Source organism: Ambystoma mexicanum, chromosome 4p, assembly GCF_040938575.1.
Source record: "Ambystoma mexicanum isolate Mex_15411 chromosome 4p, UKY_AmexF1_1, whole genome shotgun sequence".
Classification (NCBI taxonomy): Eukaryota; Metazoa; Chordata; class Amphibia; order Caudata; family Ambystomatidae; genus Ambystoma; species Ambystoma mexicanum.
In genome coordinates this window covers 1,072,303,722-1,072,325,986 of record NC_090927.1, presented here as the reverse complement: position 1 = coordinate 1,072,325,986, position 22,265 = coordinate 1,072,303,722, and positions in this window count along the sequence as shown.

Here is a 22,265-nt window from a genome sequence, read left to right as displayed (position 1 = left end):
GGACTCTAGGCCCTGCCCACACCTACCAGATAGATATTCGATTGTATGAGTGTGATGTATGAATGTGATATTCTGCGGTTGTTGTGGGCCGGGCCTAGAGTCTTGGGTGTATGGCCTACTGCTTATGACCTGTGGCCATGCACCCAAAACTCTACGTCCTGCCCACAACCACCCCACTATATAAATCCCATGGTGCCTTAAAACTGCAGTGCTTACAAGTTTGTTTTTTGGTGCATGGCCTTTGACCATGCACCCAAGACTCTAGGCCTTCCCCACAACCACCTGATCGATGTTCGATACTACGGGTGTATCTATTGCTGTGATGTGCTGCAGTGGTTGTGGCCAGGGCCTAGAGTCTTGGATGCATGGCCATAGATATTCAAATCTATGAGTGTACAGTATATAAAACCCATATTGGCTTATAACTTCAGTGCTTATAGCTTTGTTCTTGGGTGCATAGCCTTTGGCCATGTACCCAAGACTCTAGGTCTTGACCACAACCACCACAGCATATCACACCCATTGTGGCTTGTAACTTCACTATGTATAAATTTGGTCTTGGGTGCATGGCCTTTGGGTGCAGACTCGAGGCCCTCCCCACAACCACCTGATTGATCTTCGATGCTACGGGGGTATCCATTGCTGTGATATGCTGCGGTGGTTGTGGCCAGGGCCTAGAGTCTTGGATGTATGGCCATAGATACTCGAATCTATGTGTGTGCAGTATATAAAACCCATGTTGGCTTATAACTTCAGTGCTTATAACTTTGTTCTTGGCCATGCACCCAAGACTCTAGGTCTTGACCACAACCACCACAGCATATCAGACCCATTGTGGCTTGTAACTTCACTACGTATAAATTTGGTCTTGGGTTCTTAGAACAAACCAGGTGTCCGGGATGTCCGTAAATGAACAAAATGGGAGTGTCCTAAGGACACTATACCTTTCCGTACTGTCCGCAGCCAAGATGGGACTGTCCGTAGAACAGGTGCGGTGTCCGGCATGTCTGTAGTCAAACAAAATGGAGGTGTCCTAAGGACACTGTACCTGGCCGTACAGTTAGCAGAACATCTACGCACATGCGCACCAAACCCGTAAGTCTTGCAAACATCACGCCTGTCTGTAACTGTCAGTCTAACTTGTGTCGCACTTTTAATTGGTTTCAGGACCCGAACACTGTCTGTAGAACACCTGTGCGCATGCACACAACCGTTCCTGTGCATTTGGTGTCCTGCGGGCATCCATTTCCTTCGTGGATGTGTTCACGACGTCATCATGTGACCGCACCCACACTGAGCATGTGTCCTAATTTGCGCACTTTGTCCGCTTCCGCAACATTTCAAAAGAACTTATGCAAACATGCCAAATCATTTTACAATACAAAATCACCATTTCACATGTCCCATACAATGGCCCTAGCTTTCAACATATTGTTTGGAACTTTTTCAATGCTTTTGAGTGATCGATATGGTCACGAGGCGCACCCCTCCACCCCCATAAAAGGCCACATCCCAGAGCTCATCTTCATTGCACTTCTGGCGATTGTAGATTGAGTTTTGCTGCCTTTAGTGCTGTAGCAGAGATTATCTCACCAACCCTAATGGCACCCATGGCTGCTGTTGCTACATCAGCCTCAGCACCACCCCCAAACCCTCCACCGCCACCACCTCCCCAAGGGCCTGCAGAGAGAAATACGCGTCAGGCTGTAGAGGGCGAGGAAGAAGAGGATGAAGAGAAAGAGGTGGAGAAACTCCCTACTACCAGCACTCGCCGGGAGTCGGGGAGTCGTGGGTGTGGTGGTTGTTTCCCATTTTTGGTAACGTACCAAAAACATATGCAAACCTGGTCACCTATAAACAATGCAACTTGGTGATGAGTTGTGGGAGACCTGGTATGCACAGCTTTGGTATGACAACCTGAAGCGACACCTAACTTCGTTCCACAGTGCGGACATTCGCAAGGTGGTACCATGTAAAGACCGTAGTAGGTTGAGTTCCTTCACAGCATCCTCTGTATCGGATCCTCTCACCACTAGAGACACTCCTGTGGTAGAGCGCATCCCTCCAGCTGCTTCACAGGCCATTTGCGACGCTGTTGACCCTTACCTTTCGAGGGTCACAATATTGTGTATGTACTGCGACGCAGTACTCTGCAGAGGGGAGAGTCTTCGGAGTGCTTTCGAGACTACGGTCACAGAGCACCAGAAGAACTGCTACCTACCTAAATAAGGCCCACCCTACATCTTTCTCTCTCCACCTCCCCTTTCTTATCCCCATGGTTGGTGTCCCTTCTTACCCTCCTTTCCCCTCATCTCCTAGTGTGTCGTGTGTAAAAAAATCAAAAAAATATAAAACAGCAAAAACACAAAAAAAGGCTCTTTTCAGAGCCGCCTTTCACAGTTTAAAAATAGAAGTGTCAAATAAACAGTGCAGAGCCCTGTGCATTTTTTAAAAGTCCCCGGACAGTCCTAGGACAGATACAAATTTGGGGTGCAGCCCTAGCAAAACCAATGCACTTTTCTCTGGGAGTAAGTGATGGCTCTGAAAAGAGCCTTTTGGTGGTGTTTTGTGTGTTTGAAAAACTTGGATTCATCAAAATGTAATGCATGAATCCAAAAATGCTCGCAATGCATTTTGTACATTTCCAGCATATGTAAGATGGACTCCATCTCTGCAAAAAATGAATGTGCTACGAAACAAAATATTTTCATTGTGGAAAGAGGACATGCCAACATCTCTTAGAAAGGCACAAACAGCCTTATTGACATTGCACCCCGCTTTCTCCATTTGTGGACCAAATAAAGCAGAAAGAAGCCACATTTGTCTTTGTGCAATACGAGAAAAAATTACTTGGCAATTTGGAAACATGTCCATGATCTTCTCAAGTCCTTCCTTCATTGCAAATAAATTCCAGAGACATGCCCTAAACTGTTTCCTCCACAATGAAGGATAATTATATCAGGATGATGCTCTGTCTGTAAAGTAGCACAGAGAGGTAGCAAGTCCAGCCACTTCATTCCACGCACTCCATGCCAGTGCACTTCCACATGAGGGAATCCAAGATCGGCAGATATACCACAACGTTCTGCATGCACCTTGAACCAATGTATCCATGAGTCTCCCAAAATCCAGATAATCTGTTTTTGAGCACACACAGCCATAGCTGTCTGTTCTCCTCTCAGGAAAAAGATGTTCTCACTAAGTCTCTCCGTTCAGAACACACCCACTGAACTTTACTGACCAATCCCTAGCTTTGCTCATTCTCATTTGCAAGCCTCTCCACCCCAGAATCCCTGTATGTAATACGCGCTACCTGCAGACTACCGCCATGTCCGCAGACATGTATAGGATCTGAGCATGACGACTGTACATTTAAATAGTATTCCCCTTTTCCCCTTTATGGTGGTCTCTGAAAAGAGCCGTTTTTTTTGTTTCTTTTGCAGATGCCTGACAGACACCTGTTATTTTGTATTTTTTGGGGGTTTGTTTCTTCTTAGTTTACTCCTACAATCATCACATAACCTTCTCCAAAGCAAGCCTTACATTCCAAAAGAACCTGGCATTTCCCAAAAAAAGATAAAGAAACACCACCTGCTTCAAAATAAGCTGCATTACGGGAAAAAATGTTCTTGTGGCTGCAGAAAAACATACCAGCTCTTAACATGAAAGCATGCATGCCGCAATTGATGGCACATCTACCAATACTTTGATCAGGACAAAAACAGAACTGTTGTCTCAACTTACTTTCGCAGTTGGAAAGATGTTAATTACTGCTTGAACCAACCATTCCAAATCTCCCAACAAAGTAGGTGAACTCACGGAGCCCAAATGGCAAGCACCATAGTGCAAAACGACCACATGGGGACTGGTCATCCGACGCATATCTCTGAAAACTTGGAAAATTGCCGCTACATTGCAATCAGTCGCAGTGGTCCACACCACCTCCACTCCTCTGACATCAAAATTGTTTGCCACATGCCTACATTCTGAATAGTGCTGTAAACCATGGACAAAAATATCTCCGAGCACCAACACCCTGACTGTCTCCACCTCTGCCATCTTCACTACACACACTCTCTTTCTACACAAATCAACAATGTCAACATCTGATTGGCTGATGCCTACAGTCCCCTTTCCATGCTGGATTTGCTGTAAAACCCTGTATGTGGCATGCCCTACCCGCGGACAAGCACAGTGTCCATGCGGCACGTAACTCTGAGTCAGTCCTTCTAACCTTTCCACATCACTCGCGAATCCATTCCCTCATTGGACACAGCTAAGCAGTCACACAACCATCCACCAACCACATCCAAGACCTCTACATCTAACTCCGTCATCAGAGTTCCGCACTTCATATGTACTGTTGATCACTCTGAATACAAGTCTCATATCATTGCAAAGCACCTACTACAAAAACTACTGTGCAAGTGTCGCGGATTTTGACTTACAGCTCCATGCATACCCACATGCATGATTACAAAGTAAAGGTATGCATATTTTATTCAGAGCACATGTGCAACTCTTATGATTCCATTTAAACAAATTAATGCCACTAAATCTGCATAGCCAATACATACATACCAACACTCCCGCTTTAAGCGCGAGACTTCCAATTTTTCATTGAAAAATCATACTACTTCTTACTATCTCCCGCATAACCTATACATACTTACCAACCCTCCCGATTTAAGCGCAAAACTCGATTTTCCATTAAAAAATGTCACAATTTTTTACTGTCTTCTGCCTAAATTAATGCTACTTCCAATGCGTTCGTATGAGAAAAATAAACGTTCCCGATTGCTGTGGTAACACCTCCCTCTCAGGTGCTCCCGGTTTTTCGCATTCCTACTTGTAATATGAAAGTATTCACATTTTTCCCATCTACTATAATGACCTATCACTTCCAAACGTCTCTGCTATGTACAACACAGCTGAAAAAAAAAGGAATTGCATGAACTGAAAATTGTACTCATTTGCGAAGCAGTTTCAACTAACATACTGCAAATAACATATAAAGGCTGCACATAGTGAAATGAAATGCACGCATACACTGTGTTGAGATATCAAACGAGAATACTCCCACAAAAGCTGAAAAATGAACGTGTACATTAACATCACTGCTTTAAACACACAAAATTACTAAATTCTTCCTTTTGCAATTGCAGTGAAGACCACTCTCCTGAAAATCAACAGCATCTACACTGCAAAAAGCATATCCGAAGAAACCTGGTCATTCCACAAAAAAAAGTAAGTACAGTACTACCTTTATTTTTTTACTGTTCCTCAAAGAGACTGTGTGGGTTATTTATGTAATTTGCGCACCAAAAAAAACATTGATTTCTGAACCATTCTGCCCACAAATCCCTATTTATTAAACAAAGATTAACAGGCAGAATGGCACAGAAATCCCTGTGTTTTTGGAACACAAATAACATACACAAGCCTTAGAATGTTAGTACTAAAAAACAAATAACTGTTTTAATTTTATACCATTATGTTTACTATCAATGCTTCTCCTCACCAGTAGCTCACTTTCTACTCTCATCTGAAGCACAGTGTAGTTATATACAAACAGAAAAATAGCCTTCCCAACTCATTGTAACTGCCCAATGCACATTCACATACAACCACAAACATCTTCCCCATCAAACTCATACACACATGCACACAGCACACATACATTGTAAAACAGACCAACCCATACCTTCTTTTTTTTCAACAGACCCCAAAGAATGCCTACCAAGAAGCAAGTCCATAGAAAGGAACGCAGAAATAGAGCAAATGAAAATAAAAGTGTCCAAAGTAAGCATCCATCTCTACCAGAGTTTCTACAAACTGAAACAAAACAGCTAATGCAGTCATTTAGCGAAACAAAGGAAGCTTCAACTACAGAAACCTCTATCAAAATGTGGCACGAAACTGAAAATGCCTTACAAGAATTCGGCTACCACTATTGCTAACAATGCTCCTATAAATGCTGATATACTAGCAAGAAACCATAGTAAAAAAAAGTATTTTAGCAAAAATGTTCCGCCACAGAGTCCTTCAGAATCTAATAAGAAGAGGAGCGAAATCATCCTCAACCCTTAAAACCTACCATAGAAAATTAATCATACAAGCTCTCGTAGACAGTACACTCCTTCTCAAAAGGAAGTTATTTATTTTAGTGTTAAATAGGATGAAACCACTAACAAAACTAAGTACTAAACTACAAAAGAAACTTCTCAATAAACGGAATATCAGCAAAAATAACTTCTTAAATATTTGTGGAGGTGGCAACAACTCGTGGACTTACATAAAGTTAGACAAGCCTTGCAATATTTGAAAGACAATAATGAATGCTACAAAGAAATAAATATTGAAGAAAGCTTAAGGGAAACAACTGAAATAATTCAAGAGTCATCAGAAACTGGTCAATTAGAACATCTGGATCCTGCTGCAGTATCCACTCTTTTGGACCATTATAAAATTCATCCATTTCACTCTAATGAGAGCATAGATGATGCACTAGAAACTTTCCAAATGCGACAAACCAAAGGGTCACCAATGAGCATATGGGAAAAAAGTATAGAAGCACGTGCTTTTCCACTGCTATTTCCTACTGGCAAAGGAGGAAGATACGATGATAGACCCACTCAGATAACAGCATCAGAATACCGCTCATTACAAATGTATTCTGAAGATCCCAGATTTAGACAAAATGTGGAATACATATTCCACCTACTCTTTGAAAGTGAACTAGCAACCCTATGTTACGGAGTTGCACATATTGAAATCTGGACCCCACTTTAAAAATATGTCAGCTACGCAATTAATACAAAATGTGCAAGAAAAAGATGAGGTTTTGCAATCAACCATAACAAATCTGTTTGAAAACACGCGTGGTATGAAAGAATACTGGTTCCGACGGCACAGAGATGTGCGTTGTATGATCAGAAACCTTGGACCACCCACTTGGTTTGTTACATTAAGTTGTGCAGAAAATGCATTGGAAGATTTATATGATTTCCTACTCATATCAAACAACAACAAAACCAACATAGATATACTAACACCTGGAGAACTTTGCTATCTACATCCTGTTAATGTTTCAAGATATTTCCACCATCGTTTCATTGCTATGCTACACTTTATTTGTAATAAAACTGTTCCTCCCCTCGGAGAAGTGCAACACTTCTTTTGGAGAAAAGAATACCAAGCCAGAGGAGCACCACATATCCACATGCTTTTATGGATTAAAGGTGCACCTAAATTTGGTCAGGACAGTGATGCCACTGTTTTGCAGTTCATCCAAAAATATGTCACTTGTGAAATCCCTTCACAAAGGACACATAGTGACCTTCTAGGACAGATTGTACAATTTCAAAGACACAAATGTGGCAAATATTGTCATCGCAAATACAAAAGCAAAGGGAAATGCTACACCAAATACCGCTTTGGTTTCCCTAGACCAGTTACAGAAACAGGTGAAGTGAACAATTTCATGTCTTCAGTTCGACATAGTGTTAAAGGTAAATCACCTAAGAACACGTATTACATAGAAAAAACAGAAGAATCAAAATATATCAATGATTACAATTTAATCATTGTCCTCTTATGGAATGCAAACATAGATGTGCAGTACATTGCAGACAATTCCACTGCAGCTGCACAATATGTTACAGCCTACTTTACAAAAGCAGAAAAAACAGAGCTTCAAGACCTCTGCAATGACCTATCATCAGACAAAACACTATCTCAGAAATGGTACAGCCTAGGCATAAAAATGTTCTCTCATAGAGAATGTGGCACCTATGAAGCTGCAGATCGTTTAACCGGTACTGCTTTGTATGGAAAATCTTAAAATATAGTATGGCTAAGTCTTGGTCCTGCTAAATCTAGAAAAAGAGTTCTCAAATCATATGAGGACATAGAAACAATTGCCAAAAATGATACCAACAGCCAAGGCATTTTAAAAAACAATTTACTAGACACATACTACCTGAACAGGAGTACCACTTTGGAAACCATGTGTCTATACCACATAGCTCAAAACTTTGCATACAAAAATAATATAAAACCCGATGAAAGCAAAGGTAGATATAGAGTGACAGATTGTGACGGCAGCTTAGTGAAACTTAGCAAACAAAGCTTAATTAATCATGTCAAATTGTCATTAAAAACTCCTCAACAGAAAGACCTATATTATATGTCCCTGCTACAACTTTTTAAACTATGGAGAAAAGAGGAAGAGATACTAGATAACTATGACTACTATGAAGATGCTTTCAAAGCAAATGAAAGTGCTATCACTGATGTGAACTTTACGCAGTACAAAACAATGTTGCACAATTAACAGCAACAAGAAGAGGAACTCCAGGCCCAACTAGATAAGGACACTTCTGACAGTAGTAAACTTTCTGTAACAGGAAGTCAAGAACCACTAGGACAGCCACTAATAGCAAATGAGGCCGAATTAGCTATGACAGAAGTGGAAAACACCACGTGCCACTATGAAGAAGATGTGGAAGACTTAACTGTATTACAATCAAAACTTAACTAAGATCAGCGCACCATTTTTGAAGAAGTAACAAACGAAATTGCACATGGTGTACAACACGAAAATAAAGAATGTACCTGCCAAAATGACAAGCCTATACTGCTGTACGTCAGTGGTGAAGCTGGTTCTTGAAAAACATTCTTAATCAAAATCATCAGCAATTTCCTTCAACAATTGACAAACAACAAACTGTCAGCTGTTGTAACTGCCCCCACAGGTTTAGCTGCCTACAACATAGGCGGTGTCACTTTACACCGATCACTACTCCTTCCAGTAGAACACCAAAACAAATTAGACTATTACAAACTTTCTGCAGAAGCTGCAATGGAACTACGCAGAGTATTAAAACAAATGAAAATGCTACTAATAGATGAAGTGAGCATGGTCTCCAACCTAATGTTGGCTTTGATTCACCTCAGATTGCAAGAAGTACTTAAAACAAACTACGAAGAACTCTTTGCAGGAAAACACATTATCGTTTTCGGAGCTCTTCTACAATTGACACCAGTGAAAGGTGAACCTATTTTTGAAACCTTAGGACACAAACTTTGCCGTAAAACTGTTGGCAGCATAGGAAATGTCAACCTTTGGAAACATTTCCAATACATAGAATTAACAGAAAACATGCGTCAATCTGCAGACCTCACTTACGCCAACATTTTAAAAAGTATTAGAATTGGTATACTATCTCAAGAAGCACAAGCAATATTGAAAAAACGGCACATCCATGCACTCTATGGCGATAACGCATGCGCTACTGATGTTATGGAACAATTAGCGCACAAAAATGTCAATTGTATGGCCTTAATGTCAACTCTTGCAAGCTATTTCAAATTCAATGTAACAATGTTAAAAAAAGAAATGCAACCAATAATTGAAATTTGCTCCAAAGACAAACTGGCCGTACATGGTATGACACTACCCATATGTCAGCAATCCACAAGACTAAATACCTTAGAAAATTCAATCTCCAACACAGCTGGGTTGGAAAAAATATTAAAATTATCCTTAAATTGTAGAGTAATGCTTAATTGTAACCTTGACGTGGTGCAAGTACTAGTTAATGGGGCACTGGGTACAGTTGTTGGCTTTCAAACATACCCACGTGACAACAACATTCCCTTTGTCAATATTCTATTTGACAAACTTTCAGAAGTAAAAAGGATAGGGCACTCAACAGCGCAATTCCTTCTCTTCAAAGACATGTATGTACGTAGGAAACAATTTTCTCTAACTCTTGCATATGCAGTCACCATTCATAAATCCCAAGGTCTTACCCTAGACAAAGGATTGATAGATATTGGAAAAACAGTCTTTAAAGAAGGCATGAGCAACGTAGCACTATCACGCTTACGTACACTTGACGGTCTATTTCTAATCAACTTTGATGCAAGTAAAGTGAACGCTGATATTCCTAAGAAAACTAATTCAAACAGAAATGCAACAGGATCTGACTGCAAATCCTTCAAAGAAAACAAAAGAAGCTAATACTTCATCAATTACCACAAGCAAAGAAGAACCTATTAGTGAACGTAAATCAGGTACTTCTTTAAAGAAGGAACAGAAACTCTGAAAAAAACAATCCGACACAGAACTATCTGGTCCATTCAAATTTTCAAATGAAACTGGTGTATGGTGCTATGCAAATGTAGCAATGAATATTCTATTTCAATTGCCACCAATTGTTAAAAACATTTACTTACACAGTACAGACCAATTGTGTTTCCAATGTTAGTCCTTCATAGAAACGCAACAAACAATCCTGACAGCACGTATAGTGTTCACGGAATAAGACAAGAATTGGACTACTGTGCTGGAATGGTGAGATTCACTATGAAATCACAAGAAGACCCACAAGAATTTCTAATGTACTTACTACAAGTACTCGAAAACAAAAACATACCTATGAATGAAATCTTCCAGATTTCATACATGTGGAAACATACATGCACTCTCTGTAACAATGTGACACAGGAACAAATCCCTAATGAGCGACTTGTGTATGCATCCATACCTAATTGTGAATCCATTCCATTTCAGCAACTTCTACAAAATGCAAACCATGGCAGATTATATACTATCTGCAATTCAGATAATCGCTCCACCTTACTGATAGAAACACATAGTAACTACATAATACTAATGCTTCTACGTTACAATGCAGATGGTACCAAAAACAACTGCAAGCTGACTGGATTCATACACGGACAAGTGTCACTTGATAAGAAAACCTTCACAACAATAGGTATAATCTACCACGCAGGAGCCACAACCAATGCAGGTCACTACACTGCATATATTAAAAAGAAATGTGGATGGTTCGAAATGTAATAGTAGCATTACTCTGAAGCAGAGATTACCAGCAAATCTTACAAACGCATATTTAATCTTCTTAAAGCCAAAATTTAATAACTAATGTGTACTTCAACATTAACAAAAATTCAATTAAAAGACTATAAACAGTTAGAATATGCCAACGGGTATCTAACTGCCCAAGATTGTATAACAACCACACAGATAAATGAATAAGACTGATTTGTAACAAAAAATACACAGTTAGAATACGCCAAAAGGTATTTAACTGTTTAAAAAATCTGCAACAATCCAACATACAGAACATTAATCAGAAACAACAAGTGAACACTCAAAGTAAACAAAGAAATAGTTTATAGCATAGCAAAGAAAGTTTTTTTTAATCCTACAAGGATTTTTTTCCCCCAGACCCAATGATTTGAAAAACAAACACAGATACTGAGCAGAATGCACAGTACACTGGTTTGTAAACTAAATATGAGGGTAAAAAAAGGTAAAATGTCTATTATACAATGTAATAAGTCTTTATAAAATACAAACACTAACATGTTCTTTTCTTTTATCACAGAAATTGAAAAAGAATATTTCCTCCAAGTACTAAAGTCATGTAAGAAATATATTGAATGTCAACAAATAAATAGTAAGTATAATTTCACACATTTCATACATAATCGAATCTATACGTCTGATCTATGGCAGTAATATGGTGCAGTGGCTGTAGGCAGGGCCTAGAGTCTTGGATGTATAACCTACGGCCTACACCCTGCGGCCATGCAACCAAGATTGTAGGTCCTACCCACAACCACAAAACCATGGTGGCTTATAACTTCACTGCTTATAACTTTGGTCTTGGGTGCATGGCCTGCGGCCATGCACCTTCGACTCTAGGTCGTGCACACAACCACCGCACCACATCACACCCATGCTGACTTATAACTTCAGTAATTCTAACTTCGGTCTTGGGTGCATGGCCTTTGGCCATGCACGCAAGACTCTTGGTCCTGCCCCCAACCACCACAGCACATCACACCCACTGTGGCTTATAACTTCACTACGTATACATTTTTGTCTTGGGTGCATGGCCTTCTGCCATGCACCCAAGACTCTAGGCCCTCCCCACAACCACCTGATCGATATGCAATACTACAGGTGTATCTAATGCTGTGATATGCTGCAGTGGTTGTGGCCAGGGCCTAGAGTCTTGGGAGTATGGCCTACGGCCTATGGCCTATGGCCATGCACCCAAGACTCTAGGCCCTGGATAACAACCACTGCAGCATATCACACCCATGGTGGCTTATAAATCATTAGCACACCCATAGAATGAAATATTTCAACTGCAGCATACACTCAATTTGCACCCAGGACTCTAGGCCCTGCCCACACCTACCAGATAGATATTCGATTGTATGAGTGTGATGTATGAATGTGATATTCTGCGGTTGTTGTGGGCCGGGCCTAGAGTCTTGGGTGTATGGCCTACTGCTTATGACCTGTGGCCATGCACCCAAAACTCTACGTCCTGCCCACAACCACCCCACTATATAAATCCCATGGTGCCTTAAAACTGCAGTGCTTACAAGTTTGTTTTTTGGTGCATGGCCTTTGACCATGCACCCAAGACTCTAGGCCTTCCCCACAACCACCTGATCGATGTTCGATACTACGGGTGTATCTATTGCTGTGATGTGCTGCAGTGGTTGTGGCCAGGGCCTAGAGTCTTGGATGCATGGCCATAGATATTCAAATCTATGAGTGTACAGTATATAAAACCCATATTGGCTTATAACTTCAGTGCTTATAGCTTTGTTCTTGGGTGCATAGCCTTTGGCCATGTACCCAAGACTCTAGGTCTTGACCACAACCACCACAGCATATCACACCCATTGTGGCTTGTAACTTCACTATGTATAAATTTGGTCTTGGGTGCATGGCCTTTGGGTGCAGACTCGAGGCCCTCCCCACAACCACCTGATTGATCTTCGATGCTACGGGGGTATCCATTGCTGTGATATGCTGCGGTGGTTGTGGCCAGGGCCTAGAGTCTTGGATGTATGGCCATAGATACTCGAATCTATGTGTGTGCAGTATATAAAACCCATGTTGGCTTATAACTTCAGTGCTTATAACTTTGTTCTTGGCCATGCACCCAAGACTCTAGGTCTTGACCACAACCACCACAGCATATCAGACCCATTGTGGCTTGTAACTTCACTACGTATAAATTTGGTCTTGGGTGCATGGCCTTTGGGTGCAGACTCTAGGCCCTCCCCACAACCACCTGATCAATATGCGATACTATGGGTGTATCTTTTGCTGTGATATGCTGTGGTGGTTGTGGCCAGGGCCTAGAGTCTTGGGAGTATACGGCCATGCACCCAAGACTCTAGGCCCTGGCCACAACCACCGCAGCATATCACACCCATGGCGGCTTATAAGTCAGTACCACACCCATAGAAATACGGCATGTACTCAATTTTAATATTCGCTAACACCACGCGTGTCCTTAGAACAGTTTCAAGTTGCCTGCGCACAGCACGGACGGAAGTACTATCCTTATGAGACCCCTCATTTTCAGAAATTACAAACATCCCGGACAGGGCGGGCATGGCGAATACATCATTAGCACCTGCTGCCTAAACAAATACAATATTTCATCCATCTCTTTCTCTCTGAACCTACCCAAGCACTCTGACACACCAAAACACTTTCCGAAACAGCATTTCGCCTCTGGTCGCTGTCACACTGTCGGCGGATCCAAGATATCGGGCGCATCCAAACAATCTGTCTGACGCACATCATGCCTCACTCCAGCCAATCGGCGGACAGGTCGCGTGTCTGCGGTCATGATGCAAGCCCCTTAGCCAATCGGTATCTTGTCCGCGGAGCAAACAGGGAAGTGTGACCGCGGAGCGGACATAGATATCACAAATTTTTTTAGACATACTTTTTGGTCGTTTTAAAGAAAACTACTGGACGGATTGGCACCAAATTTACAAAAGCACGCTTTCGGGACCAAGCTCCTCCTCCTGCCGCAAATTTGGTAAAAATCCGTCCAGCGGTTTGGCCTGTAGGCGTGTACAAAGTTTTTCCCCCATTCACTCTATGGGAAAAAAAGACTTCTTGGGACCCCCCTATCACATTTCCCCCCCTGGACCAAACATCACCAAACTTTGCAAACGAATTCAGAGTGGCCCATATACTTTTTTTGCAAAGTTTGGTGAGGATTCGTCCATTGGGAGAGAAGTTATAAGCTGCCCGAAAAGTGCTCTTCCTATGGAAACAGCAACTTAACCATAACTACACAGCCCCTAACGTGGCTGTGTGATATATATATATATACATTCAGTAAAAAAACTTTGTTAAAGGGACATTATGGTTAAGTTTTGCTAATAAAAACCTATGAAATTCAGTCAAAAAACTTTTTTAAAGGGACGTTATGGTGCCAAGTTAAACCGAAAAACCCCTGAAATTCACCAGTTATGGTAAGCTAAGCAACCATAACTCGTGCCACCACTGTGCACTGCTAAGACTAACACCCAGGACATCAAAGATGACATCACAAATGCATTCATGACATCACTGATAACATCACATGTGCATTTACTTTTCATGAAAACTCTGTACAAGGGATTCTTATTATAATGTTGACAGAAAAAATGTGAAGGATAATTGGAATAGATGTCTTGAGCTATGTAGTGGATTAGGCAATGCATTGATATAAATAGCATTCCATCATGAAGTTCTTTACACTATACTAAGTGACTCAAGTATAAATATAAACATTGTGTGAAGTACACATGATGGAGGTGCAATATTCATAATCTTACCATGTTGAATAGTGAAATGATAAATGCTTTTTTATTAGAGTTTTGTGTACTGTGCAACATATATTAAGTAGCTAATAAAACCACTTACTGTCACTCACCTGAGATCGCTTCTTGCTCAGTTCCGCGGGAAGATTCTTCTTGCGGGCAGATTAGGTCTTGTATAGGCTCGCACGAGTCTCGTCCGACTCCAGCGTGCGTTCAGAGTTCCAGGATACTCGCGGGTACAGTATGTCCAGGAAGGAGGTAACGGTCGCTAATATGCGAGGATTCCAGGAGCAATTTGGAAGGGGAGGGTGGAAGAAGAATTAGGGACCAGGAGCTAGGAAATAGAGAATTCATCAAGCTGAAAACACATGTCTAGTCACTACATGTTGATAGCTTTGAGACGCGTGGGCTCGCGGGGGCGTGGCATATTTATGGAACGTGCTGTGTTCGATGTAAGGCCGGTGCGAGGCGAGTCATGTGACACGGCCATGTTGAGAGTAGTAATGAATACAAGCCCTGCCGCGATAAGGACCAGGAAGTCCAGAAGGGGTGTGTTCTATGGGTCATGACACTTACTACATAATTTCATTATTACATACAAAACACAAAGCCACAAGTACACATACAAATATGAGTATATATAGAGAAAGTGAAGTATGCAAAAAAGCAGCAGTAGGAGCAGAAAGTATTCGCAACCTAACTGATAATCTTTATACACAGAAAGGGTTGCTCTGCTTCAAACCTACTACTTTGCTATGTAGAAATATCACATGATGTGACTGCAGGTGTCCAGTCAACTGGTCGACAACAAACTGGTCGACTGCAATTTGGTCGACACCATTTGGTCGAATGCCAAATGGTCGAATTTTTTTTTTTTTTTTATATATATGTGTTTTGTGGGTTTTCGTGTGGGGAAAAAAAATAAAAAAGAAAAAAAGGGGGACCCCCCCCCAAAAAAAAACCAAAAAATGGGTAAAAAAAAAAAAAAAAAAAATTCGACCATTTGGCATTCGACCAAATGGTGTCGACCAAATTGTCTGTCGACCAAATGTTTTCGACCATTTGACTGGTAACCGTGACTCCACCCTAAAGAAACTAATGCAAATACAAATATGAGCACATCCAGAGAAAGTACAGTAATAAAAAAACAGCAAAAGCATAAGAAAGTGTTGACAACCTTACTGATTGTGTATTTTTCCTATGTATATGTTTTATAGTGGACCCAAAGAGAATTATTGTAAGACCATATCTAAAGTATAAGTCTACAAATATAGTACTTTTTGATTTTTTTGTGCCAAACCATTACTGTTTAAGATATATCACTAAAGGAAAAAACAGCGAGTCAGACATGTGATGTTATCAGTGATGTCATCAATGACATTTGTGAAGTCATCTTTGATGTCCTGGGTGTTAGTCTTAGCAGTGCACGGTGGTGGCGCGAGTTATGGTTGCTTAGCTTACCATAACTGGCGAATTTCAGGGGTTTTCGCTTTTACTTGGAACCTGTCAGGTTTCCTTTAATTACTGTCATCAGGTTTCCTTTAATTACTGTTAGGTTCCCTTTAATTATTTCCCTTTATTTCTGTGTGGGTTTGGCCTTGACCTTTCTATACAGATTCCTGGCTCTGGCCCAAGGCAAGATGGAGTTTAACAATAGAAGCCTTAATTGGCTAGAGAGAACTGCAGGACAACAATGAACGTTCTAAACTGTCACTGTCTGCCTTTCATCGTCATAACCCCAGCTGAGAGGACGTGTTTGTAGCTGCTCCTGCTGAAGTCTTGGGCCTACTGGATTTGAACTTTCAAATCTTGGCAGTCCAGCGGCTACTTATGCGGGGTTGTTCAGGAGAAGAATTCAGGTTAACAGGAGAGTTTCTGGAAGTTCTTTTGGAGAAGAAAAAGTTCTTAAGCTAAGTGACTTTATTTGGATATGTAAACCTTGCTCAGATTCATTAGAAATTTTAGGAGATTGTAAATGAAAATTCAAAAGAAGAACTGATGTTACTCTGTTTATAGTTCAATGTTTAATTTTTAAACGTGTGCGAGCAACGTTAGACTGTTACGTGTGTTCATTGCGCGTGTGATCGTAGCGCGAGTGCGCGAGCGCGAGAAAAGACTGCTACGTGATGACTACAGCGTGTGAATTCGTTGCACATGTACGCGTGCGCGAGAAAAGACTGCTACGTGATTTCTATAGCGTGTGTGTTCCAGCACGAGTGCTCATAGCGTGTGTGTTCATTGCGCGTGTAATCATAGCGCGAGTACGCAAGCACGAGAAAAGACTTCTACGTGATTTAATCAGCACTAGTGTTAATAGCGCGTGTGTTTTTTTTGCGTGTGTAATCATAGCTCGTGTAAGCGAGTGTGAGAAAAGAGAGCTACGTGATTTCTTTAGCGCGTGTGTTCATAGCACGGGTGTTTATAGTGCATGTATACGAGAGTAAGAAAGGACTACTACGTGATTATTTCTTCAGCGCGTGTTTTCTTAGCGCGTGTGTTCCTCAGCGTGTGTTTTTTCTCCGGTGCGTGTTTTCTTCAACGCGTGTTTTGCGCGGGTAAATTTTTGCGCATGTGCGCGAAAAGATTTCAACAGACTTTGGAAAAGTTTGCAGGTTCTTCAAGAGACTATGAACTTTATTTATTAAGAAGGAAGAACAGGATTCATCTAAGTCTTCTTAACTGGAACATTTAACAGTTTTAAAGGCAAGAGTCAAGGTTCTTAAGAGTCTAATACTCAAAGGAGTGGCTGTTATTTTCAAGACTTTCAAAGCAAAAGAAAGGTAGAAAGATTTTATCAGCTATCACTCCAATCTTCTCTAAGATCCTAAAAGAGAAGAACTAGGTATGATTCTTTACATTTTAGTTAAGGATATAAAGTTGTCATAATTTAAAGGTAGTAAAGTAATTTGAGGATTCTGTATGTTCTTATGTATTCACTGCAGGTTCCGCATCAGCTCGTCAGAACGTCGCCAGCCTGGTGTTTCTTATGTTATCCACTTCCCCCTTTCCCTTTGGGGTGTAGTTAGGATTACATTTCAGGGGGATTGTCGGGGGTTCAGCAGCTTCCACGGACACAGGATAACTCTCATCCTGACAGAACCATAACGTCCCTTTAACAACGTTTTTTATTGAATTTCATAGCTTTTTGGTAGTGCAACTTAACCATAACGTCTCTTTAACAAAGTTCTTTTACTGAATTTCATAGGTTTTTAGTAGAGCAACTTAACCATAACGTCCCTTTAACAAAGTTTTTTTTACTGAATTTCATAGGTTTTTAGTAGCACAACTTAACCATATTGTTCCTTTAACAAAGGTTTTTTACAAAATTTCATAGGTTTTGATTAGTGCAACTTAACCACGATGTCCTTTTAAATGGATGAAGGCCATTAGCACACTAGGTTCCCAAAGTGGGAACCCGGGGTGCAGATTTTTCTTCCCACACCGGGACGCCTGAGGCCTCCCGGTGTAGGAAGGAAAATCCTTTACCAAGATGGCCACCATGGAAAGGGAAGGCGGGGTTCCATACAGGGCCCCTCTTCACTTCACAACACGTGTGCGCAGTCTTCACAGCTATGGGGCCGATTCATGGAACAAACGTGCGCCGAAAATCCATGCGCAAGCAGGCGCAAGGGAGCGCAAGCGTGAGAAATGCAGCGCACGCGTGCGATTCACGGAAGACGCTGCGCGTGTTTCCTGCTATCCGTGCGCCCAATCCAGCCATGGCGCACGCAGGCATACACGGCGTGCGCTACGCGCACAGCAAAAGCGCACATAGCGCGGCGCACACAACCAAAGTGAGCGGAACAGTGGGCGTAACATGCGGAATGGGGAACAACGCGTGAAAAAGAAGGCGTAACTGGGGAAGTACTGCAGGGAACAACACGGAACGCCCACACGCATGCGAACAACCCGTATTCATGGATCCGAATACGGGAAACCCACGCACGGCAAAAGACGCGCACAGGCATCAACGCGTCCGCCACACGTAGGCAGGCGGAAGCGTCCCCGCGCACAGTACAAAAGTGCGCGCAAACAACAAACACGTATATACAGCTACGATGAATGCCCCATTTGTCGCAGCACTGATCAAGGGACACCGCAGGAGGAGGAGAATAGCCAGGGCACGCATTTTCGCACCACGGACAAGCCTTTTTGGGATGCCTGACGACCAGGTCTATGGCAGGTATAGGTTTCCACCCCATATCATCCTAGACCTGGTCAGGGAGTGGGAAGATGACCTTACATCCCCCACCCTTTGCTCCCAAGCATTCAGCCCCTTGGAGAAGCTGCTCAATGTCCTGCATTTTTTGGCCACTGGGTCATTTCAGCGGACTACTGCCATAGTGGGGGGGTCTCACAGGCCATGCAGTCACGCTGCCTACACCAGGTACTGGCAATCATGACAGCGCGCCCCTCAGTCTGCAGGCACATATACATGCCCAGAACACCCGCAGAAAGGCAGGCCGTTGTCCTGGATTTTTTCAGGGTGTCACACTTCCCCAAAGTGCTCAGTGCCATAGATTGCACCCATGTGGCCCTACGTCCACCTAGGGCCACTGAGCACATCTACCGAAACCGCAAGCACTGGCATTCCAACAATGTACAGGTGGTATGCGATGCAAAGGGAATCATCACCTCTGTCTATGCAAACTACCCTGGCTCCACCCATGACAGTTTCATATTCAGAATGCCCGCCCTGAGCCGGGCCCTGGAAGCTGGGCAGCATGGCGACACATGGCTCCTAGGTGAGTACAAATGCCCTTGCACATGCATGCAAGTCACACACAGACAAATACCCAAACCCTAATAATCTCAACTATTATCACCTCCCCAGGGGACAGTGCCTACCCTTTGAGCAACCACATGATGACGCCAATCCGGAACCCCACCACACAACCCCAGGTAAAATACAACGCCGCCCATATTGCAACCAGGGCCATAGTGGAGAGCACATTCGGAGTGCTCAAGTCACGTTTCCGCTCCCGTGACCGCTCTGGCGGGCAACTACTCTATGCACCACCAGTAGTGTGCAGGATCATTGTGGCAGCATGTGTGCTGCACAATGTTGCAACACGGCAGGGCGTCCCGGTGGACATGGTGGTGCCCCCACATCCCCAACCACAGGCACAGGTGCTGCCCATGGGGGGGGACAGGGCACGTGGCGAGGAAGCCCGGACCCAGCTTGTGGCCACATTTTTCACCTAAACTCCCACCCCTGCGGAGTGCACACAGGCCTGGCACATACCAGGTGACAATCGATGATGGCAAAGAGACAGTCAACTGTCACAACCATCCCACCCTGAGATAGTTGCCATGGAAGTGCCACATCGTCTGCATCCCTAGCTACTTAAACACAAGCTATCCTGTGTGACCAAAAGGCACACATATGACATATGACATGATATGGCCTATACACAAGCATTTCAAGGTGCGATGAGGCAGGGAGGGGGGAACAAGGGAAGACAGACAACGGTACTACTAGGCCAGGTGTCATTTAGATTGTGCAAGTGCAGGGGTAGGGGGAAGGGAAAAGTGCAAGGAGAAGGGGAGGGGGGGAGTGCAGTACAGGGGAAGTAGACCAAAAAACAAATACATAGGTCGGCTGGTGGCAACTGCAAAGGTAAGTGCAGACAAGTGCTGGGAAGGGGGGGCTGTAGCGATAGAGAGACAGTCCCGCAGTGCAGGGGTTGCCAGGGAGGCAGTGCAAGTGGAGAGTCGCTGGGCCAGGGACCGAGGTCAGTGAGAGTGGCCCAGTTGCAGCTCCAGTGCAGTTCCAGTGAAGAATTCCGCAAGGGAGAGGCAGAGAGAAAGCAGAAGCAAAGAGGAAGGTCTTGAGGTCGTTCCCAAACCGGAGATGGTTCCCCTCAAGTTCAAGTGAGGCAGGAAGGCTGTTCCAGAGGGAGGGCCCTGCCGCGGAGAGAGATCTACCCCCAGCTAGTTGCTCTGAGAAGCGGGTGACCCTGACATGCAAGGTGTGCATCACACACACCTGCAAAACAGGCCATTCCCATCACTGTTATGTCACTCAAACCCTCCCAAACCACAACATGACATGGCAAGCAATACCCATACACCAACACAGTAATGATAAGGTACACATTGCCATGTCCAAAATCTACAGTGGCATCAGACAATGATGCCTGACCTGGAATCAGATGAAATGACAGACCAACAACCTCCCACCCAAAATAAGTCATTTCCAAATGCATTACAAGAGTTGTAGATGTAACATAACAATGAATGCTTGTCTACATGCACATTGTGCATTGCAAAATCAACACTGCAGCTTCTGTGTTCTGTGTCCTACTCCTGCAACACACTGCTCAGCGCACAGCACAGTGAACAGCCATTGTGTGTGATGCACACCCTGAGCATCACATCTAAGTGACAGACCACATCAAAAAGCTAATTAGGCATGTACAGGATCCATAATTGGTCACAGAACATGTGCTGCAGGGACACAGTGGCCACCAGAAGGCAAACAGTGTACACATGGATATGCAAGGGTGGGAGTACATGTAGTGCATCAGAGTGCAAGTGTGTGGTTCTGCAAGGACATGCACTCCAGATATGCATGTGCACTCAAGTGACCATCAGTGTTCTCTACACATCACATGTGAACATTCACCATGTGTACACCCCAGCATGTCAAACCATAACTATCCCCTCGCACCTGAAAGGTAAACACAACACATGAACAGGCATTGATCAGCAGAACACAACATGTACATAGGATACCACCATTACAATGTCAGAGTTCCCATCACACTGCAGGGCAAGGCAACTATCAACAACAACCCCCCCCCTCACAAATGACCATGACCCACCGAACAACTGCACCTGGGTCATGGAGCCTTCAAACCTCAATTCCACCTGGCCACAGGATCACCTTTACCCTTCGTCACCATCTCCCACCTTGTGTGTAAAAAGGTGCCTGCACCCTCAGAATCCACACTCATTTCCAAAATCACAAAATCCAAGCCAGAAAAACGAACCAGAACACCCTCCAGTAGATGACTTGACGTAGCAGTACCTCACAAAGGCCAAGTACTACCACAATGATGCAACAACCAAGGTAGCACAGTAAAACAATGTCAAAACAAGATGTGAACCATGTGTGGTACATGAAATAGGATGATGCACCATGAACGGATGTGTATTGTCACAGGTCCCGTGTACAGGCGCGGGAGTGTCACGAAACAACCACCCCCACCATGTCCCGGGTGCCTGCAAGGTCAAACTCACACAGGCCCCTGAGACCCTGGTGGGGAAGGAGGTTCAGGGATATGCAGTCGGGACAGGTGTTGACACACTGGATAACTGGAATGAGTGGCAGGAGAGGGGAGGAGGAATGACACATGAAACTAGGGAATGCACGAAAATACTACCTGTATGAACACATACACAATCCAAACAAACTTGCACATCATTGTCATGGCCTTCTGTAGTCCAGGCTTAGGAGTGGTACGAACCAACCACCCCCTCTAGGGTTTTGGCGCCTGCAAGTTCGAGGCTTACACAGGCATCTGCAACCCCGCGGGGAAAGAGGGTTAGGGAACGTTGCTTGGATAGGTACGGGAAGCAGGAACACCGGGTAG